We start from the raw sequence: 22,075 nt of genomic DNA on the forward strand, positions 1-22,075 counted from the left end.
CCCACCATTACCCATCAACAACACCCCACCCTCGTCAAAAAAGATTAGTGAATTCCTGGCTATGAGATCATTGAGCATCAGGCGATGACCGACACTGATCCCTCAAAGCATGAGTGCAGGTAGCCACACTGACACAAATTTCCAAAAATAAAGAAATTAATTAATTATCTGTGCCCAGAAACATGTAAACAATACAGCTAGGATCAATACAAAATATATTCCACCATCAGAAGAGTGTGAATACCTATTATCAAGGGAACACCTGTGCTTTTCACACTGGATTTCCTCTTTTGGATGTTTTCTGGGAAAATACTAATCTATATTCCACTCCGCTCTCCTTCATATCACAAATTTCAGACGGATATATGAATCAGTAATTTGTGCTTCATCCAGTGTCATTATCTACATTAGATTTTGGCATCAGGTATGAGACTTTTGACTGGAATATATTTAATAAAAATACAGTTATTCCCTGTGCCTCCCTTTACGAAACTGTGAAAGCAGTCACGGTGCAATTTAAGCATATTTATACTTAGGAGTGAATGTATCATTTAGAAGGAGAAATGGCTCACAGTTAGTGTGCCAGCATCTTAGGAAAATTCAAAACCTTTCTTGAGTACAAATGATTAGTATCAGGTATAAATGAAAAATCAACATTTTCTGAACGCTGTGGTTATTAAAAAATATTTTAGTCATCGGCATACTTCATGAAATGACCTAATAATTGCCTAATTATAGGTGTATACCTTTGCACATTTGACTTTGGCATCATAACTTCAAGTTATTATCAGGTAATCTGCTTTTCTTGCATCATTTATTTATGATCCGTGAAGGAGGAAAGTATTTGCTTCAGGAGAGTGCATTTAATATGTTCAGCGCATGTATCGGCAGGTCATGAAATCAGAGAAATAATACAGTAAAAGTTAACCATTGTTAGGAAATAATCCATCATTTTAGGTCTCGTTCTGTCCCATTTGCCGTAGCGCCGTTTGTGCCAGACAATTACTGAAAGATTGAAAGTTTTCGCACAGGGGTGCAAAAAAAATTTAGCTCTGTTTCAAAGAGAACACATGAAGGGAATGTCGTCTGCGCAGTTTGGAGTTATGGATGTGAAAAGGGGGGAAGAGGGAGGAGAGGGGCAGGCTTTTTTTGCCACCCTGTGAAGATGGCAACATTCCTCATTGGGGGGAGCGGGGGAGCCAATAATCCATGGCATATATGCCATTGCTGACAAAGGTTTGGTGTGTGTGTGTGTGTGTGTGTGTGTGTGTGTGTGTGTGTGTGTGTGTGTGTGTGTGTGTGTGTGTGTGTGTGTGTGTGTGTGTGTGTGTGTGTGTGTGTGTCACTGATCTCTCAGAAGGCTAAATTTACCCAGGAGTGATGGGGGCAGGTGGATTCAGCAGGGACAGAGGGGTATGTGGAGTTGCGGGGGGGGTGGGGTGGGGGGGGGGGGGGCGCTTTGGTTTGGAAGAACCAGACCTGGTTTCAGTTCAGACGGAGATCGGGGGGTAAAAACACGCAACCCAAATCTGGGGTTTCTATTCAAAGCCAGCTGGTCTGGCTTTATCACATGCCGGTTATTTATTTTCGGCTGTTTGTTGGTATTTATGTTTGTTTGTTTGTTTTTGTAAATCCAACTTTCTAGTTTATTTTTGAAATTTTATTTTTATTTTTTTATTTTAAGATTGAGCTGGGCCTCATTTGGTGCTGTAGGGTGTAACTTCCTGGGGAAGCAGAGCAACGGCACGGGTGAGTTTTCACAGCACACCTATTCCCTTCCTTTTTCCCCTTTCTCGTCTGGCTCGTGTTCTGACAAGAATTTAAAAAAAAAAGTCTCCGTCAGGATTTCTAACCCCCTTATGCAGACATTGGGTCATGACATGTTTAACAGATTAAACCATGATTTTTGATATTTGAGCCATTACTGTCGAGCCGAAACTGTTCTCAAGTCATTTGGAAGTGTTGATGACTAATGATACATTATAGCTTAATTCATTTAAAGCCCAAATTTAAAAAAAAAAAAAAATCTGGGAGGAAAAAAGCATTGACCACTTCCAAAATACAAAACTTATTGAGTTTTGGTTGAGTTTTCCTGAGCTAGAAAGACAAACTTTAACACGGGTGAGGGAGGAGTCAGGTCGCAGCTGTTGCCAATCACCTCTGCAGGGCCCACTGAGACTCCTGGAACTGTGCACGTTTAAATTTTAAATGTCTGCTTTTTTTATTTCTCCGAGGCAAGACAAATGGTTTGAGTCACCAAAGCGGAACTTTATATGGTGTTGTTTCTCCCTTTCTAATTCTTCACAGTCAGTTTAAGTTACTGCTACTTTTAAGGGTAATTGCTTAGAACACCTCAGCACACAATCTGGAATTATCAGCGAGAGAATAGAGCGCGGCCTTAACGTGCTGTTTGCATAAGGAAAGACTCGCTCCCTCAAGGTAGCTGCCTCACAGGCAAACACATTTCAACAGCAATATATTGTATAGTTTGGAGTTTAAGTAAGATGTACTGAGCGAATTCTCAAATGGGAGAGAAGATTTTTGTCATATTAAATGAACACAGAGGATTAAACCAACAGATTACAACCACATGGAGTTTATATGAAAACAAATGTTTTATTTCATTTTGACGAGTAGTGAATCACCTATCAATAAACAATCAAATTTTGAATACTCAAACATTAATATTTCACTAACAGACACTAAACAAATTTAAAAATGCAAATTTGTTTTTACATATGTATATGTATGTATGCATGTGTGTGTGTGTGTGTGTGTGTGCAAAATGTTTAAGCACCTGAGAATTCTGTACCTGATATTTATTCTAATATTCTAATATTCCATCGTTTGTTATCTCCAAACATTCATATTCATCACAAAAACACTTCAGACATTTTAAATTATGATTAAAAGAAGGACCCTATCGGTTGCCAAGCTGTCATTCTCAATTATAAATAAAGTAAAACACCTGCAGAGAAATTGATTTAGTACATTTTCCATCAACAGTGTGTTAGCAGAAACGTATTTGAAATGTCATAAACTCATTTTCAACCATTTGTGTTCATTTTCCATTTCATTAAAGAACACAAATAACAAATGTCCATGTTACTCATCAAATTTTCACTCATAATTTTTTTTTTTTTTTTTTTCATTTTAGGTGCATAACAACAGATACAATTTCAAATAATGTCTCAGTTATAAAATGATTGTAAAAACTGGATTGCATGTAACCTGAGTTAAAAAAAAATTCAGAAGACCACCAACAAGAAATAATATGGTTTAAAATTTTAAAGCAAAGTAGACATTAGGTATTAAGGTATACTATAGTATATAATATAGCAGTAGTATATTATGTAGTAAGGCATATTATCTTGTATAACGTAATATCACTGTAGTATATTACATCAAGTAGGGGAGGCTGTGCTGGTGTATATCATATATAATATGATATATATTAGGTATTAAGTATATTATAGTATATAAAATAAGATCTATATATTAGGGTATTAAGGTATATTTTACTGGTGGCCAAGTGATTAGTGCGCTTGCTTTCTGTGCAGAAGGTCCCGGTTCAAACCCCACCCCTGCCACATTTCTCCATGTAATGTGGAGTTGTGTCAGGAGGGCAACTGGCGTAAAACTTGCCAAATCAACATGCAGACCCACCTCGGATCTGCTGTGGTGACCCCAAGTGAAAACAAGGGAGCGGCAAAAGTGTAAGGGTATTAAGGTATATTTTGCTACATAATACAATATAATATTATACCGAACATTATAGCCACAGCATATTCAGTATTAAGGTATTTTATAGTATACTATGTACTATCTATAGACTATTGGGTATTAAGGATATTATGCTGTCATATATTTAGTATTAAGGTATATGGTAAACACCCATATTGTCACATATTGTAGTGACTTATAATGACATGTAAAGATTAAATATTTGGCAGATTTGGGTTATTTATGTAATGGTTTTCAGCACATGAAATATGCTTCAAAGTATTGCTCAGTACTGTATTCTAATGAAAAAATATACAACTGCATTTTCCCCCAGATATAATTTTACTTTTTCAAACCTAAATCGTCACATGAACGTAAACGCAAGCATACAGCGTGTCCCCGTACGTTCTTTCTTTTTATTCCCTATGTAGAGAGATGTCTGTTCACTCCAAACAGGCAGGGCCTGAAGATCTTTGACCCAGTTTACAGGAACCGCTCAGTCCTCACTTACTTCTCTTTTCTGGCTCTAAAGTCCAGGCCTTTGATGGTCAGCAGAGTTTAGGAAATGTGTTGTTTTACTTTCTTTGCAGGGCACCGGTGTTCTTACGTATTTGCCTCTCTGCTTCTGAAACTCACCTCATCCGGTCTTGTCACAGTGACACTCTATTGTCATTCAGTGCGGCCCGCATGTGGCTGCAACAGAAACACAAAAGTGCAGTTGAATTTTAGAGTTCTGACAGTCGTGACAGCTGACAGACTGAACAGCACCATCCCCGACGTGTCAATGGGGATAATTCGTGACTGGATTAATGCACTTTGGTTTCATTTCTTAGGCTTCCAGACGGTGTTTTGTGTACATGAAACTGGAGTTAAGAAATTGCATTGTTTTGTAACTAACGCTGACGTGGCAGTTGGTAAGGTCGGGATTGGGTGCCATGGTTTTTGAAAGCGCACCACATCCAGATACTTTTGAGTCACTCATATTATGTTACTGCAGAAAGTACGTCATTTTTTTAACAGATTTTATCTGCACCTTGATCCATCGCACATACGGAGGATTTTCAAGTGCAACGGTATAAAAGGAAAAGTGTCTTTGTTCGACTGTAATGGCTTACAGTAACAACATGGTAATTTTGCTCTTATTTTTCCTTTTCATTCTTTTCTGCTGTCTTTATTATTTAATTTTGGAAGATTTCCAGCAGAAGGCTGGGTTCCTGTATGAAAATTCTCTTTCCATCCACCCCCTTGAGCACTTTGGAGGCCGGCGAACACTATGACGCTTCACCGCCACTGCTGAACGCCTGTGCACTGGGGCCGCCTAAATCTACAAAACACAAGTGCTGGCGCGAGGCAGCTCTTTTGATCTGCAGCTAATCTCAGTTGCATGCCTCCCCTCTGATCATGTCTGAATAAGAATGAGTTGGGAGTAAAGGGGGGGTTGATCCTGGAGGCAAAAAAGAGCTTTAGACATTGCCACTTGTCTGCCGAGCTGCATAGTGCGACATGGGCCTCCGCCGATGATCGCTAGGCCTCACTGTCACACATCAGAACCCTGCATTTATACACTTGTTTTATTCCTCTTTATTTGCTTTTGGTCACAGTGAGATGCCATCAGCTGTTTGTTTTGAGTGTGGGAGAAGTTACATAGGCATGCTGAGGGAGCTTTGATTGTCAAGGGAGCTGACTGAGGTCAGCAGCTGCAGCAGCGACTCCTGCTTTGTAACAGTTCTATGGAAATATGAAACTGTGAGGAGTAAAGGATCTTGTGCTTCAACATTTATCAGCATGTACATACTGCATGCACCATATTTAACTGATGTATCTCTCTTAAGTTGTGATGTTGTGTGACAATTTTATCAGGCTTTCATACTTCTGCATAATAATTATGGAACTTGATGTGAGATGAGATGTGTTCAGGGTCATATTATTCCGCTTGTCATCAAGGTCATCAGGTGCTTAAAAGCAGGTGTTAAAGTTTGGAGGTAATTATACACCATAGACACTGAAGTGATGAATGCAACAACGCCCCATCGATGAAATTACTTCTGTGCCTGTCACTTTAAATGGAAAGGAGCACCTGCTTGCCACGCCCCCTTCTCCTCATAGAATGGACATTTGTCAAGACTCTATCTTTCACCTGGTGCAAAATGGTGCACATTGCAATGCAAATGTTATGATGGGATGTCCCAATCAGGATTTTTGCCCGATCCCAATTCAAGTCATTTAATAATGACTATTTGCCGATACCAGTGCTGGAATCCAGCTTGTTTTTTTCTTCAATATTACACTTACAAAGAGCAGATTGCAAGCACACTAAAGGTTGTCCACTGTATATACGTTCCACTTTCACAGCTCTGCCAGGCATTAAGAAGAAACAATTTCAGTACAATCTGCTTCTTAATATTTGTATTCATGTATTTATTTTTTTTTAATTTAAAAAATAGGTAAATATATTTTTATATCGCTCATCAATTCCACTTAGTGCAGATTTGTAGCAGTAAAACTAAGGCACAGAGTTATAATGAGTGAATGATGTTTTAATTATTAAAATACATGCATTATTATTATTATTATTGCAGCTGCAATACTTTGTGTATGCCTGATCCTGTCAGATCTCAGAAGCTAAGCAGGGTAGGTTCTGATTAGTACTTGGATGTGAGACCTCTTAGGAAGACCAGGAGCTCTGTGCATTTCTCCAGGTACAGTTGTGCTCATACGTTTACATACTCTGGCAGAATTTCAAATTTTTTTGACTGTTTTTCAGAGAAACTGAATGATAACACAAAAACTATTTTTCCACTCATGGTTAGTAGTTGGGTGAAGCCATTTATTGTCAAGCAACTGTGTTTACTCTTTTTAAATCATAATGACAACAGAAACTATCCAAATGACCCTGATCAAATGTTTACACACTCTAGTGATTTGGACCTGATAGCATGCACACAAGTTGACACAAACAGGTTTGCATGGCTACTACAGTAAAGGTAACCATCCTCAACTGTGATCTGTTTGCTTATAATCAGTAAATGAATAAATGGACTGCATTTATATAGTGCCTTTCCATCTGCATCAGACGCTTAAAGCGCTTTACAATAATGCCTCACATTCATCCTGATGTCAAGGTGCTGCCATACAAGATGCTCACTACACGCCAGGAGTAACTAGGGGATTAAGAACCTTGCGCAAGGGCCCTTAGTGATTTTCCGGTCAGGATCGTCTGGTCTCAAGTCCAACGCTTAGCCACTATCATCACCTCCCCTAAGGTCAGTGAGTTTCTGGGCTCCTGACTAGGGTGACCAGATGTCCCACTTTGACATGTGTGTTTTATGGTCTGACAAATGGCCCATTTGTCACATTTGTGAGGTGATATAAAATGCAAAACATGCACTATGCACAATTTCTCCAATCACGGCTACAGGAGCCAATAACTTCTTCTGGGTTGTCTAGGTGTCTTGTGGCTTTCCTCACTTTTCTCCTTCTTGCGCAGTCGTTCAGTTTTTGAGAGCTGTCTACTCCACACAGATTTACCATAGAGTGCCATACTGTTTATTTCTTCATAATTGATAAAGACCAAGACATATTCATGGACTTGGAAATGTTCATGTATCCATCCCCTGCCTTGTCTGAAGAAAACTGACAATATAACAGATTATTTACAGGTGTTATATCAAAGGTGGCCATTACTTATGCAACCCATCATCTTGGCTTTTCTATTTTTAATTAATTTATATCAAGTTGTAGAGATCTGATTTAAGTTTTAGTTTAAGGAAACTAATTTTAAAAAACTTTTAGACTGACCATCCTGATTTACTTTTTGTAATTGAAATGGCATTAAAACAAATTAAAATGTGTGAAATATCAAGTGGCCCAATACTTTTGGAGGGCAGTGTAGAAGCAACTGCAGGAAAGTTCTCCACTTGCCATTGTAGAGCTGGGGTCTATGGCGACTAGTCAAGCTAACATATATGCACAAAGAACAGAGAGCTATTTTTGGTTGCCACAACAGATGCTAAAATTGCCCATGCTTAAACTACCCGTTATATTGGGACTATAACACGCCCATGCCTACTGAACACTGCGTAAATAGCAATATGCATTTGGACACACCCCAAATTACTTTGCACCCTCTGCTTTCATTTTACAGCATGATATCATTATAAGGCCTCTCACTGTGATTTTCACCGATGTATGGGTATGTCAAAGTGCTCAATAGGTGTGTTTCAAATGGAAAACAAGGATTCAGACATGGACTTCCGTGACATATGTCACAGAAGCCTAAAACAAGTCATTTCAGGCCTAACTCTTGACTACGCAAAGCTTTTTCTCCATGCACAGTGATTGAATTGTGGGGAACTTTGAGAACATTAAACATGAAACCACAAATTGTAAATAAATCAAAAGCAATTTTACTCAATATAACCTCTTTAACTCTATTGCTGTTTCAGGCAGAATTTGCACTTCTTCAGGAAAAAAAATGGTTCAGAAAATGTAACACTGGCATCTCCCCTTTATGGGGATAATTAGAGAAAGGGCAGTGAGAACAATGAAATAACTGTGCCTGTGCTCGAGCAGTTTAGAGAGAATTACTTTCCAACCATTCAAAAGGAGGGAAAAATCATTAGTAAAAATGGACTTTTTCTGCCCTCGCATGAATCAACTGAGTAGACACAAAGAGAACTTTGAGCGGCTGATATACAGAACACGTGGCGGTTACACTTGTTATAGTGCAGAGACGAGGAGAAAGCTGCACCACTGTCACTGACTGGAGTTGAAAAGGAGCGAAATAATAGGAACAGAAGCAACTTACATTAGGTTTATAAAGTGAATTCATCTGAACAAGTTATGAACTCTCTGTTAAGATTTCTGCAGTTTCTTTGCATGTATCCCTCCGATTCAATGTGGTACATCAGTTTTTTTTGCAGACAAGGATGCAGAGCACCCCTGCAGGCAAAACGTTTAATTACATAGCAACGTCTGAGTGCACCTCAGAAAGCACAAAGAGACTCAAGCCGCATGTGGCACGGTGAAGGCTCATGTGGGGCTTGACAGCACATCAGCTTCTTCAAATTCAACAGCACATCGTGTAGAAATCCTTCGTTATCGCTCAATAAACCGAGAAGCACATAAGACTTCCAGTGAATAAATCGAGCCTAATAATTTACTCCTGTCTGTCATCTATCAACAGATTTGCATTGTACTTTAATCTTTGTGATGTTGAAGTTTGATGATGGGGAGCATCAGAAAGTTAACAAGTGCGTCAAACATTTTGCACGGTGGCTGGAGAAGCAGCAGAGGTGGTGGTGATGTCTCCTCTAGTCGGCGCAGTCACGGGACCACTCGACTTTTCCTGTGATGTAACTGGAGCATCAGGCACAACAAAGACAAAGCTTGTTGTTCAGCTTGTGCCTCATTCATAATGTATAAAAGGTGTACAGACAGAATGCTGATGGTTAAACACAACAAATGCAAATCGCCTACGCTGTCGCTCTTTTGACACCGCTCGGTAAGAGGTCACCGTGCGGCCGATTGGTGGGGGATTTCTGACATGAGATTATTATTGCATTTAAGTGTCAATGCTCAGAACTGGATCCAAAAGGCATTCAGAAGAGAAAAATGCTGTAAGAAAAACTGTAAGAACTCAGGATGTACCGATTTAAAAAATAACTGCATGGAATTCAGGTGACCACAGCTAAAACAAATAAGAGCTGTTGCTTTGAATGTTTTTAAAGTCAGACTTCATGCTTTTTGTTAATTATTTTGTTCATAAAATGGTTAAGATCAAAACATTAAATGGTTTTATGTGGATTTAACTAACACTACACAGATCCCAATCACGTACACGGAAATATGCCGCATCTCCAGGTTTATTATGAAAGAAATGAGTGTGTGTGTGTGTGTGTGTGTGCTGTGTGTGTGTGTGTGTGTGTGTGTGTGTGTGTGTGTGTGTGTGTGTGTGTGTGTGTGTGTGTAAGAGAGAGAGAGAGAAAGATTCTCACTTGAGTCGTAACTATTGTTTCAGTTCAGGAAATGTCAGGTAATCTTGTTTGACAGCTAAATTCAGAAAGGGAAACAATGCCTTTATATTACAAGGGCAGCTCATTTGAGTGTATAAATAATGAGATCTGCTGCAAATTTCTTTGTTTTATATATTATATAATATCAGGATATATGACTCTAGTTAATTAAAAGTGATTTTCTCACCTTTTGCTCCTCTAATTATGCCGTACATCAGTCCAATTGCTAGGAATATAATTACTGGAGATATTGCCCTCTGAGTTTCATTATAAACCTTATTAATAAGGAGCTCCAAATCATTTGTAATTTAGTGGTTTTGGGTGATTTACACAATGTGTTTCAACAATGTGTCAGTGTCTCTGGAGAGATTACTTTGAAGCAAATATACTTTGCATTATATCAGATGTACATCAATGTAGCACATTATGGTTATATTAGGTTAAATTTATGTTTAAAATATCTAGGTTTTGTGGACCTGTGACCCAGTCCTGGAAGATGAGTGGTTGAAGATGAGTGAGTGAGGTTTTGTGGAACTTGAGCACACACTACACACAACCATGCTTCTTATGGCCCTTAGAGCAAATTTTTGTCGTTGTATGTAAAAAAATCTTAATATCTTCAAAAGTGGTCCTTCAGTCCAACAAGGAGGGAGGGCCCTTTCGACTCCCCTTTCTGGCTACGTGTCTGTAAACAGGCCTTAAAACACACAATGAGTGAAACTCATTGTTTTTTGGGGGTTTTTTTCTGCCTGATTGGCTATGAGGAAGCTCATATCACACTCACCATTCATCAGAAACAGACTGGATATGAAGCGATGTGAAACGGTTTTTAAACTTTCACCCTGGCAGCACTGAGCCTGTTATGGCTCAGTTTTGCAAAACGGGGTGAGACTGACATGCACTGTTTATCTGCACATACTGAAAGAGCTGAGACACGGTTTATAGCGAAGCAGAGATTACGTGCACACACTTATTTGGTAACTCTGGTTTAATTAATCCAAAAGTGATCAGTTTAAAAAAAAATTGGGTGTTTCTGCTGCCACACAGTAAAATCACTAGTGTTAAAGTAACACTGACAGTAAACATATGGTCCCACTCTGGCCAGAGTGGGACCATATGTACACTGGCAGTGTTAAATTAACACTACCATTGTTAGTTTTACACTGGTGAATTTACTGTGCATCCACATTGTCACTGCTGTATTGCTTCTTGATTTCCAAAACTTTCCAGAACTACGGGGTGGGCTGAGGGTCACAGAACGTGTGTAAACTGCACATTTGAAAAATTAGTAGCATTAAAAGGAATACATGATTATCACATAAACTTTTCAGAAATAAGCATTCTTGGGACACAGACCTTGGACAAGTTCAAAGATGGCTAACCTTGAACTATTTTAGTATTTTAAGAGGTTAAAATGTCACATTCTGTTTCAAACTGTTCAGTTGTTTTTGAGTGGTAGGCATGACAGCCAATCAGAGTAGAACTGCACTGTAACATCAGTGGCTGGTCTCTCCAAAATCACTTTGTTTTGTGTGTTCATATATATGTTTCTCATATATTATGTAAAAGCGAGCTAGAAATAAACACTTTTAAAACTGAAAACACTGTTTCTGTAATCTAATGACACCTCTGAACTTATTTACAAGACATTTCGCGGACGGTATCATGGTGACATCACAGGCTGGTAACTAGCTACAAAACTGTTTCGTTTGTGTGTAAATGTATCCTCTTTGTCATATATTATGTAAAAGCTAGTAAGAAATAGACACTTCTAAAACTGAAAATGCTGTTTATGTAACCTGATAACACCTCTCGAGTCATTTACAAGATATTTTGCAGACATTAACATGCATGCTAACTTCCGCTAACTCAAAGTTAACTTTCTATGGAGTTACATTTGTCTCATTAACACCTGCAAAAGCACAGAGGTTGATCTACAAATATTCCTTGATTTGCACAACTTCTGTTCTTAAAATGTAAATATTGTTTTTGATTGATTGATAAAGGGGCTTTATTGAACATGGACAAATTGTACGTAAAACAATAGGATCTTAATAATTAATTTAACAACTGCAACTTATAAAGAACACAATCGTCATATGGCTGAGGGTATTTTAGCATTGCGTTATATTTTCAATTTGAAAAACACTTCTGATGCAGCTAGCTGTTGTTGATTTGATGTGTTTTTGATTTTTTTCTTGTATTGTATTTGTGTTTCGGCATTCGCTAAATTTGTTTTAATTTGGACGAGTTGTGGCCTGTCTCAGCCACTGCTGATTTTTCAGTTAAATATGTTTCACTTTCACCTGCGTTTAAACATGTAAAGCAAGTTTCATGTGGCAGTCTATAAGAGAAGCGTTTCACACCTGCCAACAGTAACATTCTCCAACAAAAATGTAACACCTGTATCTGCAGTTGAAAAATGCTGAATATTACAACTGAGATTTGATATTGAGATTTCAATCTAAAAATATTGAGTTTGGCCTTTAAAAACACAGACGTGTCTCACGCTCTACTCTTTCTCACATTACATCTACATCTGCACTACTGAGCTCTGTGGATAACCAGCTGAGCCTCTGCGTTAAATTGGCCCGCAGGTCTCCTCGTGCCCCCCTGCGATGAGTTTTGGTCGTCACATCATGTAGCATCAGTTGAACGCCAAATGTCTCTCCATTTCATTTGGGAGCGAACACATGAAGAGTGAGTGAAAGCAGTCGGATGAAGCTGGAAGCATCCTCAATCGTATCTGACACAGAACAAACACTTGGCGTGTCTCGGCATTCCTCTGTACTAGCTGGCTAATTCTCAGGAGCAGCAGGGCTGAGTGCTTGACAACATCATCTACTGTGACAGGCAGATTGTGTTTTCACGTTCGCCACGATCGATGACAGATTGCACTGAGCCCGGGCTGTTCCTGTTTGCCCTGGAAATGTGTTTGTGTTTATCTTGAGAGAGGCATTTCTTTCATGCTCCCTCCGATACACACAAAAAAATACACATTTTGCAGGCGAGCTGTTTGGCGTGTGTGACACATGCTATGAAGTAACTGCCAGGAGAGGCTTAAGAAACAATCCGAGCAAGATCAATATCAGCAAACCGCACTTATGTGTTTGACTTAACATCCAGTCGCAGTTTCCCCTCTTCGCTCTTTATGCACAGCTGATGCCAAACCTCATAGAATTACATTTGTCCAAAAGCCTCAAGTACGTGTATGCGCATTGTGACATATTTAACATTAAATAATTGTTTTGGCAAAATGGACATTTTTTAATGTTTGTTTGTTTGGGTTTTATTGCCATGTTTTGATGACACTGACATTGGACCAGTAACTTCAGGATTGCATGTACTGATGAAACAAAACTGTCTTAAACATATCATATATTATACAAAATCATTTTTTGCAAATAAATGTGGTTTGTGCTTTATGTTAAACATTTCACAAAGTCACGCATTTTTACAACTGTGCATGAAGGAATTCTCCTGCTATAAACACATATCAGGCCTGAAAGAGTTTATTTTATACTTCTGTGACATACGAGTATGTACCAGAAATGCAGCAGTTCAAAAAAAAGAGTTAAGAAAAATGTGGTGAATTTACCAAAAATATAAACATGACATCTAAAAAGATGAATAAACTCAAAAAAAATGTCTGAGCAGGCAATGGCCTTGAGTTTTTACATTTTGTCTTTTTTGTTTTTCTAATTGTGTGCAAGTTGTGGTCTCTTATATTTGAAAAGGGATTTCTTTCCATGTTTTTACATTCGCACACACACACAGTCATCTTCAACCGTTTACTCCAATTAAGGGTCACGGGGAGCCGGAGCCTATCCCAGCAGTCATAGGGCCTGAGGCGGGGTACACCCTAGACAGGACACCAGTCTGTCACAGCACCACATGTAGACAAACACATTCATGTGTACACCTACGAACAATTTTTTTGTTTGTTTGTTTCCAATTCACCTAACCTGCATGTTTTTGGATGCCGGGGGAAGCCGGAGCATCCGGAGGAAACCCACAAAAACACAGGGAGAACATGCAAACTTCACACAGAAAGGCCACAGGTGAGAAGCAATCCCATGACCTTCTTGCTGTGAGGGAACAGTGCTAACCACTAAACCACCAACAGCAGGAACACAGCAGTTTTGTTTTTTTAAATATAGGTACATTATCTCAGTAACTACAGGATATTTATGGCTTCAGACTTTAAGATCTATTTTAAAGACATCAGGTGACCTATTTCAACTTGTTGAAAAAATGCACAATATTAACCATTTATGGAACTAAGTTTAATTTGGGACAAAACACTGATTGAATGCAATTGTCTCCAAACTGGGAGGTGCAGATGAATTGTAGGGATGGGTACTATCAACTTTTAGGAACAATGTACACTGCAAGGAATGAATCAGATTCACATCGGAAAGAGAATAAATTACAATAAATACCATACCAGCATAAAAATAAATTCTGAAATTAGTAACACTTATTTGGATTTAAAAAAGCGGAAATTAGTTTTTGTTGTTATTGTTGTTCCAAAGTGGTAAACAGTGTTAAAGGTGTCTTACACTCTTTTTCCCTGCCAATAGTGTGAGAGCTTTGCAATTTTAGTGCCTAAAATTGACAACTTTGATAACTTGCAACTTATATTTGAAATACTTGATCATTTTATCACAGTAACTTCAATCTTCAAAATTCACCCTGTTCCTGACTGACACTCTGGAACAGAATGAGAAGCTAAACTATCTGGGAGAGACTCAGAGTAGAGCCGCTGCTTCTTCTTATTGAAAGGAGCCAGCTGAGGTGGTTCAGGCGTCTGGTGAGGATGCTCCCTGACTGTCTCGCTACGGAGGTCTTCCAGGCACGTCCAACTGGAAGAAGGCTGGAGGGATTATTTTCCCATCTAGCTTGGGAATGTCTCAAGGTCTTCCTGGAAGAATAAGACCACTTGGCCAAGGGTAGGAAAATGTGGGATGAGCTGTTTGGTCTATTGCCACTACCCGGATAACATAAAAGGAATTAATCAATGAAATTCAATCTTGAGGGTTTTTTCCCTCCAGTCTAAACATTTGTAACAGTTGATTTAAAATTTAACACATAAGAGTGTGCTACAGGAGCTTGATTTACTTATTTATTTATTTATTTATTTTTGGAACTGTGTTTTGGATCTGCTGTTTTATTACGGTAACACACCTGCCACAATTTATAGTATGAGGTGGATTCAAAAAGTATCCAACGTTTGGCCACAAGAAATAGAATTACTCACCTGAGAGTTTGAAATCCTAATCCCCTTCAAAGTAGTCTCTTTGGGATTGCACACACTTCTCTCAATGGTTCTGCCATTTTTGGAAACATTTCTGGAAGGTCTCTTTTGGAATGGTGTCCAGCTAGCCTCTCACATTCTGCATGATGTCTTCTCTCGACTCAAATCGAGTCCCTTTTACATTCATTTTGATCTTGGGATACAGCCGAAAATCAGAGAGAGCCATGTCAGGAGAGGAGGGAGTCTGACAAATAACAAGCCTGAATAAGCTGAGCAGAATGGGCAGGTACGTTGTCATGATGGAGCTGCCAACTTTTCGGCTCCCACAGACCTGGTTGTTTGTAGTGCCTAGCATCATGAAAGTGACATAGAGCCTCTCGATAATACTCTTTATTCGTATTTTGTCCTTCTGGTGCGTACTCATAATGCGCGACCCATGGAGGTCAAAGAAACTGGACAACATGACTTTGACATTGCTGCACACCTGCCATGCTTTCATTGGCTTCTGTGATGGGGGATGCTTCCACTGCAATGAATGAAATTTTGTTTCCAGGTTGTACTCACAAACCCATGTGTCATCACCAGTGATGACGATGTTCAGGAACTCGGGGTTGCTGTTTGCACATTCCAGCATGTTCTGCGAGACTTCCAGATGCAGTTGGTTTTGCTCCACCGTTGGCAGCTTTGGCACAAATGTTGCGGACACCGTCCGCATGTCCAAATCCTGTGTCAAAATGGAATGTACCAAATATGTGTTTGTCCCCACCTCATCCACGTGACACGACAGTCATACATGACCAAAGTCCATATTCTGTCAGTTACTTGGTCATTTCGGCTTGTGGAATGCCTACTGAAAGATCCTTCACTCTCCACTGATGTGCACCCATTTTGGAAGCGGTTATACCACTCTTTTATTTGTGTTCTGCTCATTGCTAAATGCCTGCAAAATCTTGCAAATGGTTTCCACTTGGCCAGCTTTTGGCAAAATCTGATGCAATAGCTTTGATCAAGTCATTCCCTCATGTGATAGCAAATGAAAATCCAAAGGTTGCTCAGCACACATGTTCACTATAAGGCTGACTGCTAGAGACTGATGCACACTGCAGATTGGAAAAAACTTCAGGCATGTGCAAGAAGGTTCCCTAAACCTCCCCACCAAATGACAACTCGCACACTTCGTTTCTGTAGGATAAAATAAAGTCAGATGCTTTTCGAATGCACCACATATGTGATGCTCTCTGCTCTCTTCCACAGCATGTCTTTTTCCTGGTTCTCTCCCTCAGCCCCAACCAGTCCCAGCAGAAGACTGCCCCTCCCTGAACCTGGTTCTGCTGGAGGTTTCTTCCTGTTAAAAGGGAGTTTTTCCTTCCCACTGTCGCCAAGTGCTTGCTCATAGGGGGTCGTTTTGACCGTTGGGGTTTTTCTGTAATTATTGTATGGCTTTTGCCTTACAATATAAAGCGCCTTGGGGCAACTGTTTGTTGTGATTTGGCGCTATATAAATAAAATTGATTTGATTTGAATTGATGAAAAATAATCAACATCAGCATGTTTTACAGTTTAGATTAAATTAGATTAGATTAGATTAGATAGAACATTATTAATCCCTTGGGGAGACTCCCTCAGGGAAATTGGGGTTCCAGCAGTATTGTATAGCAGCACATAGGGTAAGAAGCACACCGAGCATCAAAAGTGAAAGTAAAAAAAAAAAAAAAGTGAAAATATAATTACACAAATATAAATACCAGACATACTGATCATTACTGGTTTACTGGTTCTCTCTCTTTACTTCACATTAGTAGATAATATGTATCTACTTTTGAATTTGTCAGAGTAAAATGCATATTTTTGACACACTGCAAGGCACAGTGCATTTTATTAATAATCTATAGCGCCATACTTTAAGCTAAATCGTATGTAGATGTTGATGAAAAGCCCCTCAAACACAGAAAAACATACAACATGTCTGCACTTTGCATTTGTGAGACTGTTAGGATGCCTTTACTATAGGTGTATCCTTGTAGACATGTCAGGCAGGTGTGAATATGCATGAGCCGGTGCTTGAAGGTGTTTAATGACATCCACCACTTTAAGTACATTCTACTCTCCATTTGTTTCTCTGTATTTCATATGGACATACATAGAAACTAACGTGGATCATGCGCGCTCCCTGCAGAGTGCACACGTGCGTGGAAATAATTACCATTTCACTTGCAAATTCACTCTCTTCATATGTTACTCCTCACAGGTGCCAGCTAACACAACTTTGTGTGTGGTAAACACTGAAAGGACCTCTCCGATTAATCAATCGGCATACAAAGCTACAAGACCAAGGGCACATGAGACGGAAGACAAAGGAACGCTGAACGTGGTATGTACAATCATGCAGTCACCTATTGGTGTCCATATACTAGTGACAAACTCCCAGGGTTGACCTGTAGTATTCTATAAGCTTAAAGTGTCACATTGGCTATTCACTTTCATACACCCTGATATCTGATGTCACTGATATTTGCCATGTTGCGTTTATGAACCAACTGTTGTGTCTAACAGTTGACACCATATTGATTGTTACAGAGGGTCTGAGGGTATGCTATTAAAGATTCAAGGGTCAGGTGATGTGGCGGTGGTATCCCAAGTCATCAGACACCGCCGCGTTCAGTTACAAAGCTCTAATGTGCACCAGTCAAGCAGATTAGCCATCTTGATTTATTTATTAACAGATTTCATGTTCTACCATTTCCTACCACGAACAGCTGCACACTTCACAGGTGAACTTCAAAGAAGGAAAACTTAGCGTGCTGCTCGGTGTCCACTTACACTTTGAACGTGTGGTGGCACACATCCTGCAAAGCCATAAAGGAAAATGTTATTCTGCTTGTCTGTATTGAACAAACAGTTGTATAAAGTATACGTCGAGCAATGTTAAAGGATTATTAACTGAGCCAGAGGCCTGTACGAGGAAATATCAGACCAAATTCGGTCCGTGCGAAAAACACCAAGGTCTGATATCCCTGTAAAGACCAAGCAAATGTTAATAATAATTTATTATATGGCTATTATATATATAAACACGCAAACTTACAGTATCACCCGAATATGCTGCTGATGGTGTTGGGCTTGTTTGCTTTCTTCACCTCCATGAAGAACCTGCTAACAGATGGTCCGGTCATTTGCTGGTAAGCTTTCAATCTCTGTGTTTTTTCCAATGCTGATTAGATATTTATGGAGTATGTTCAAGTCCAACTTGGTTTTTCTCATCGTGTTTTTAGCTTCCTGGTTTGTAACAAAAATATGCGTTGCAGTCATGGTATCCGGTCCAATATGGGAAAATATCCAACCGGTAATCAGCCAATCAGAGCACGTGTAGCGTCACAGACATATAATAAGAAAGGATTATTAACCGAGGTGTTGACAGTATGGATCGAGCGTCAGCGTCACCATACAGACCGAACAAGCAAGGTTAATAATTTGTTTATTATCAATCAATCAATTCAATCAATCAATCAATCAATTTTATTTATATAGCGCCAAATCACAACAAACAGTTGCCCAAAGGCGCTTTATATTGTAAGGCAAGGCCATACAATAATTACGTAAAAACCCCAACGGTCAAAACGACCCCCTGTGAGCAAGCACTTGGCGACAGTGGGAAGGAAAAACTCCCTTTTAACAGGAAGAAACCTCCAACAGAACCTGGCTCAGGGAGGGGCAGTCTTCTGCTGGGACTGGTTGGGGCTGAGGGAGAGAACCAGGAAAAAGACATGCTGTGGAGGGGAGCAGAGATCAATCACTAATGATTAAATGCAGAGTGGTGCATACAGAGCAAAAAGAGAAAGAAACACTCAGTGCATCATGGGAACCCCCCAGCAGTCTAAGTCTATAGCAGCAAAACTAAGGGATGGTTCAAGGTCACCTGATCCAGCCCTAACTATAATCTTTAGCAAAAAGGAAAGTTTTAAGCCTAATCTTAAAAGTAGAGAGGGTGTCTGTCACCCTGATCCGAATTGGGAGCTGGTTCCACAGGAGAGGAGCCTGAAAGCTGAAGGATCTGCCTCCCATTCTACTCTTACAAACCCTAGGAACTACAAGTAAGCCTGCAGTCTGAGAGCGAAGCGCTCTATTGGGGTGATATGGTACTATGAGGTCCCTAAGATAAGATGGGACCTGATTATTCAAAACCTTATAAGTAAGAAGAAGAATTTTAAATTCTATTCTAGAATTAACAGGAAGCCAATGAAGAGAGGCCAATATGGGTGAGATATGCTCTCTCCTTCTAGTCCCCATCAGTACTCTAGCTGCAGCATTTTGAATTAACTGAAGGCTTTTCAGGGAACTTTTAGGACAACCTGATAATAATGAATTACAATAGTTCAGCCTAGAGGAAATAAATGCATGAATTAGTTTTTCAGCATCACTCTGAGACAAGACCTTTCTAATTTTAGAGATATTGCGTAAATGCAAAAAAGCAGTCCTACATATTTGTTTAATATGCGCTTTGAATGACATATCCTGATCAAAAATGACTCCAAGATTTCTCACAGTATTACTAGAGGTCAGGGTAATGCCATCCAGAGTAAGGATCTGGTTAGACACCATGTTTCTAAGATTTGTGGGGCCAAGTACAATAACTTCAGTTTTATCTGAGTTTAAAAGCAGGAAATTAGAGGTCATCCATGTCTTTATGTCTGTAAGACAATCCTGCAGTTTAGCTAATTGGTGTGTGTCCTCTGGCTTCATGGATAGATAAAGCTGGGTATCATCTGCGTAACAATGAAAATTTAAGCAATGCTGTCTAATAATACTGCCTAAGGGAAGCATGTATAAAGTGAATAAAATTGGTCCTAGCACAGAACCTTGTGGAACTCCATAATTAACCTTAGTCTGTGAAGAAGATTCCCCATTTACATGAACAAATTGTAATCTATTAGATAAATATGATTCAAACCACTGCAGCGCAGTGCCTTTAATACCTATGGCATGCTCTAATCTCTGTAATAAAATTTTATGGTCAACAGTATCAAAAGCAGCACTGAGGTCTAACAAAACAAGCACAGAGATGAGTCCACTGTCTGAGGCCATAAGAAGATCATTTGTAACCTTCACTAATGCTGTTTCTGTACTATGATGAATTCTAAAACCTGACTGAAACTCTTCAAATAGACGATTCCTCTGCAGATGATCAGTTAGCTGTATTTCAACTACCCTTTCAAGAATGTTTGAGAGAAAAGGAAGGTTGGAGATTGGCCTATAATTAGCTAAGATAGCTGGGTCAAGTGATGGCTTTTTAAGTAATGGTTTAATTACTGCCACCTTAAAAGCCTGTGGTACATAGCCAACTAATAAAGATAGATTGATCATATTTAAGATCGAAGCATTAAATAATGGTAGGGCTTCCTTGAGCAGCCTGGTAGGAATGGGGTCTAATAGACATGTTGATGGTTTGGATGAAGTAACTAATGAAAATAACTCAGACAGAACAATCGGAGAGAAAGAGTCTAACCAAATACCGACATCACTGAAAGCAGCCAAAGATAACGATACGTCTTTGGGATGGTTATGAGTAATTTTTTCTCTAATAGTTAAAATTTTATTAGCAAAAAAAGTCATGAAGTCATTACTAGTTAAAGTTAAAGGAATACTGGGCTCAATAGAGCTCTGACTCTTTGTCAGCCTGGCTACAGTGCTGAAAAGAAACCTGGGGTTGTTCTTATTTTCTTCAATTAGTGATGAGTAGTAAGATGTCCTAGCTTTACGGAGGGCTTTTTTATAGAGCAACAGACTCTTTTTCCAGGCTAAGTGAAGATCTTCTAAATTAGTGAGACACCATTTCCTCTCCAACTTACGAGTTATCTGCTTTAAGCTGCGAGTTTGTGAGTTATACCACGGAGTCAGACACTTCTGATTTAAAGCTCTCTTTTTCAGAGGAGCTACAGCATCCAAAGTTGTCTTCAATGAGGATGTAAAACTATTGACGAGATACTCTATCTCACTTACAGAGTTTAGGTAGCTACTCTGCACTGTGTTGGTATATGGCATTAGAGAACATAAAGAAGGAATCATATCCTTAAACCTAGTTACAGCGCTTTCTGAAAGACTTCTAGTGTAATGAAACTTATTCCCCACTGCTGGGTAGTCCATCAGAGTAAATGTAAATGTTATTAAGAAATGATCAGACAGAGGGGAGTTTTCAGGGAATACTGTTAAGTCTTCAATTTCCATACCATAAGTCAGAACAAGATATGATTAAAGTGGTGGGTGGACTCATTTACATTTTGAGCAAAGCCAATTGAGTCTAATAATAGATTAAATGCAGTGTTGAGGCTGTCATTCTCAGCATCTGTGTGGATGTTAAAATCGCCCACTATAATTATTTTATCTGAGCTAACCACTAAGTCAGACAAAAGGTCTGAAAATTCACAGAGAAACTCACAGTAACGACCAGGAGGACGATAGATAACAACAAATAAAACTGTTTTTTGGGACTTCCAATTTGGATGGACAAGGCTAAGAGTCAAGTTTTCAAATGAATTAAAGCTCCGTCTGGGTTTTTGATTAATTAATAAGCTGGAATGGAAGATTGCTGCTAATCCTCCGCCTCGGCCCGTGCTACGAGCTTTCTGGCAGTTAGTGTGACTCGGGGGTGTTGACTCATTTAAACTAACATATTCATCCTGCTGTAACCAGGTTTCTGTAAGGCAGAATAAATCAATATGTTGATCAATTATTATATCATTTACCAACAGGGACTTAGAAGAGAGAGACCTAATGTTTAATAGACCACATTTAACTGTTTTAGTCTGTGGTGCAGTTGAAGGTGCTATATTATTTTTTCTTTTTGAATTTTTATGCTTAGATTTTTGCTGGTTATTGGTGGTCTGGGAGCAGGCACCGTCTCTACGGGGATGGGGTAATGAGGGGATGGCAGGGGGAGAGAAGCTGCAGAGAGGTGTGTAAGACTACAACTCTGCTTCCTGGTCCCAACCCTGGATAGTCACGGTTTGGAGGATTTAAGAAAATTGGCCAGATTTCTAGAAATGAGAGCTGCTCCATTCAAAGTGGGATGGATGCCGTCTCTCCT

General features: G+C 39.3%; 1 protein-coding gene across 11 annotated transcripts in view; it reads left to right on the forward strand.

Moving 5' to 3' along the window:
- Nucleotides 1-1,526: 1,526 nt before the first annotated feature.
- Nucleotides 1,527-22,075, forward strand: part of mef2cb (myocyte enhancer factor 2cb) — a 183,513-nt gene continuing 162,964 nt past the window's right edge. For 4 of the 11 annotated variants that reach the window (XM_034170077.1, XM_034170079.1, XM_034170084.1 and 1 more), the window contains exons 1-2: nt 1,527-1,749; nt 17,243-17,365. The gene's annotated coding sequence lies outside the window, so the exon portion shown is untranslated. The remainder of the gene's footprint in view (nt 1,750-17,242; nt 17,366-22,075) is intronic. The other 7 variants (XM_034170081.1, XM_034170088.1, XM_034170089.1 and 4 more) reach the window with 6 other exon arrangements.

The sequence above is a fragment of the Thalassophryne amazonica genome, chromosome 5, assembly GCF_902500255.1.
Source record: "Thalassophryne amazonica chromosome 5, fThaAma1.1, whole genome shotgun sequence".
NCBI lineage: Eukaryota > Metazoa > Chordata > Actinopteri > Batrachoidiformes > Batrachoididae > Thalassophryne > Thalassophryne amazonica.